General features: G+C 33.3%; 1 pseudogene; it reads right to left on the reverse strand.

Annotated features, from left to right (window-relative positions):
• Positions 1-3,109: 3,109 nt before the first annotated feature.
• Positions 3,110-3,233, reverse strand: LOC147340765 (U4 spliceosomal RNA; annotated as a pseudogene).
• Positions 3,234-3,846: the final 613 nt, after the last annotated feature.

The raw sequence follows: 3,846 nt of genomic DNA on the forward strand, positions 1-3,846 counted from the left end.
GCCTCTATGAAAACCACCATTACTGGCACTTTTACAGACCCCATTTTCTATGCTGACAATCTGTTTCTCTAATTCATTTTTCCTTCTGGCTTAGGATTCTTACCTGTCTTAACTTCAGTTTGGGAATGTGTATCTAATATCCTTACTTCCTGGTTACTATACCTTAATTTCTAGCTTCTCTTTTCAGTAACATGGTTCTTTGGTCCAACTCCTGATTATGCCTTTTGCTTTGTGGTTTGATGTTGGTGTTCTTTATTTTACAGTAGATAAATACTATTATGATGACTCTGCCATAGTGGTTTAGCAGAAGAATCTTATTGAGCTGCTGTTGTTTTAGCATGATCTTTTGAAACTAACTGATTATTATTACGCAAAAAGTAAATTCATGCCGGTTTGTTCAGGGGGATTGTTGAATCTCTTTACTGCTGGAAAGTCCACAATCATCTTCAACAAACAGTGAAATGCTGCCTGTTAGCACTCTCCTTTATCCCATTTACTTAAACACATACTGTTGCAATATGAAAAAAAAATAGACTTTGCATGTTTTACTTTATATAACTGATGATGTAACAAAAGGGAATTTCAGGAAATTTTCATTGAATCGTCTTAAAATGGTTAGAGATTCATCCATTTTTGGAATAGGTATGAACTAGCATTTTGGTTCTACCATTCTATTTGCTTTGTCAGTAGGAATAGTCTAGGGTATATAAATCAGGTTGCCAATGTTGTCCGTTTTGGTACAACATAAGCATTATGATTCATTTCTCATTACAAATTGAAGGTGTGTAGAAAAACAAAATTAATGAAAAAATATTCAAGCAGATCTTTTTGCTTACAGCAAGGTAAACAATCATTATCACAAGAGCAAAGTATTTGTATCCAAGAGATTCATGCAACAAAACATAGCCAGAATAAACTTTGGATTTTTATGAAAATCATATTAAAACACTCTATCTTCCATAGAAATAGGGAAAGTAATATGACTTTTTGAAATACAGGGTTTTCATAATAACTATTTGATTAAACTATTTCAAATAACTATTTGATAAAAGTGTCAAAGACAACTTTCTGATTATTTTTAACTTAGTCATATTGGTTTCTTCTTTGTTTTCAAAGATTAAAATGCCTTATAAGTGAATTGTGACTTTATACGTGTATATGGCTGAGAAGTTCAATGGCAAGTGGCTGTGTCATATTAATCTCTATTTTTATAATATATAAAATATATGATTCAATAAATGAAATATGCATACTGAATAAATAAATGATCATCCAGCTGATAAGAAATGAAAGAAAACCATAATCAAGTCATGGGTAAACTATCACATCCTCATTGCCCTAGATATCCTGGGGTTTATAAAAATACCATTTGGTAATGTTATCACCACAAAGAACTTTTCCTAGTCAGAAGGATACATTTGTGCAGGTGAGAAACTTCTATTTACCTCTGTACATCACCAGTGTAGTTTCCTTGTGTTTATAGTTAGTCTTAATATTTTAAGAGTAGTCCTCATGACTCAATATATTTCTTTCAACCCCAACTTGATGGTACTCATCTCCTACTTTTAATTATCCTGCATCACCTCATTCTAACACAGCCATTGTTATACTGCAACTATAGAAACCTACAAAGTTTTGCAGCCATTGAAACTTTGGAAGTCTTGTTGGGATAAGCATTGTCTTGATATCAGGTTGTTTCAGAAATGCATTCCTATGGATTAAAGCCTGTTGAATTATATTTTCTTTTAAGATTTTTTTGATGTGGATCATTTTTTAAAGTTTTTATTGAATTTGTTACCATATTGTTTCTGTTTCGTGCTTTTGGTTTTGGTTTTGGTTTTTGTTTCAAGGCATGTGGGATCTTAGCTCCACAACCAGGAATCAAACCCGCATCCCCTGCATTGGAAGATGAAGTCTTAACCAATGGACCACCACGGAAGTCCCAAAGTCTGATGCATTATATATTTCAGTGGGATTTTTCTTTCTTAAATTAGTAGGTTGTAGTTGCATAATTACCTCTCCAAACAGGGCTTTACCTTGTTCCCCTTAATATGTTGTGTAATCTCCAGTTTCATTGTTTGTTCCCTGCTTCCAGATTTTGTACATCCATAGGAGATATGACTTTTGCTTTTCTCCTGTACTGGCGCAAACCCTAACACTTACCAGCTGGCTACTTTTTCTATCTCTTGGCAATTTCTGTCAATAATTTTCTATTTTTTTTCCTCAATAACTTTCTCAAATTTTTTTCTGATAATCTTTCTAGTTCTCTAATATTATAAATCTATAATAATTATTCTAATGTTTCTCAATTTTTTCTAATAATTATTTTCTCAATAATTCTCTAATAATTTTCTTCTACTTGTTCTTCTTCCTCCACAAAGGACACAGGATGGAGAGTTATAAATTAACTCTGTCAGGACTTCTTTTCTCTCACCTGAAAGCAAGGAATTGATCTTTCCAACTCAAAAATCTATCTATAAGACTCTGATTCCCTCAACCATCCTTTCAGTCTCTGTGAGAGTTGAAAACTGTCATATTTCTCAGGAAAACTTCAAAGGGAATGACAAAATGAAGGTTACTAGGAGATATGAATGACTGCTTTTTTTTAACTCTCATGCTTTGGGAGCTTTTATCTTGAGACTAAAAGCCATAAAGGCAAAGAGTACAATAATTGCACATAAAATGAGGGATATAAAAGTCAGGTTGAATTGTAGCTTCTAGTTCTCTACAACCTTAGTTATGCAACAATACTTGATGTAACTGGGCTTTGTGAGCCAGAAATTAAGACAAATGTCCTGTCAAAGTGTTAGAATATTTGAAATTGTAACTGTCTTTGAAAACCCAAGTCCATGAGAAATATAAGAGAGGCATTATTTTCTCCATTTGTCAGATGAGAAAATGGAAGCCTAGAAAGATTTAGTGGAGGGAGCCTAGGAAAAAATAGACTCCAGGTGATAAAACCCACATGCCCTTTCTCTAAGACTAGTGTTCTTTAAAATGTATAGCCAATCTCTGCCTCCTCAGAACAGGCCTTGAAAATCACATAGCTAATGAACTTCCTAGTCACATCTCTCCTTCAAATATTCATTAAAATTCTGAAATAAAAAGGTATAATTATATAATAGAAATAATTAACATTTTATGGGAAAAATCATTGTTCTAAAAATTTCAATCAACAGTAATTGTGCCTCAGATAAACTTCATGAGCTGTAATATTGCCACTGTACACAGATACATTAAAGTTGATGAAAAAGAAAAAATTGGTATACAAACCACTTGAATCAGAAAAAAATTGTGAATGAACATTTTAATATAGCAATTTATTACTTCCATGACTTTTGTACATGATTTGATGACCTGAATTAACTGTGTAGCTTCTAACCTTTAAAAGCTCTGATTTGCCTAGTTTTACCTGATGAAACTTCTTCAACCATGATAAAATTCTGACATATGAACAAACATATCCTAATCATGTACAAACGGTATGAAATTATAATATAATTTGTGAAAATTACCTTGTTACCTAAGCAGGAAGGTGAACTATCAAATTATGGGGGAAAAAAAAGAAGGAAGTGTTATTGAGCAGTGCTAAATGCAAATCTATCCAATGTGTTTAACATGACTGAATTTCTTAGAATTGACAGGAACTCAAATGGTCAACAAATCCTGCTGATGGTCATTTATTAATACTTTGAGCATGTGTATGCCTTTTCTCAGAGAAGGCAATGGCACCCCACTCCAGTACTCTTGCCTGGAAAATCCCATGGATGGAGGAGCCTGGTAGGCTGCAGTTCATGGGGTCACTAAGAGTTGGACATGACTGAGCGACGTCACTTTCACTTTCCA

Source organism: Bos grunniens, chromosome X (assembly GCF_055505025.1).
Source record: "Bos grunniens cultivar Pamir isolate PY7600 chromosome X, Bosgru_T2T1.0, whole genome shotgun sequence".
In the NCBI taxonomy this organism is placed as follows: Eukaryota; Metazoa; Chordata; class Mammalia; order Artiodactyla; family Bovidae; genus Bos; species Bos grunniens.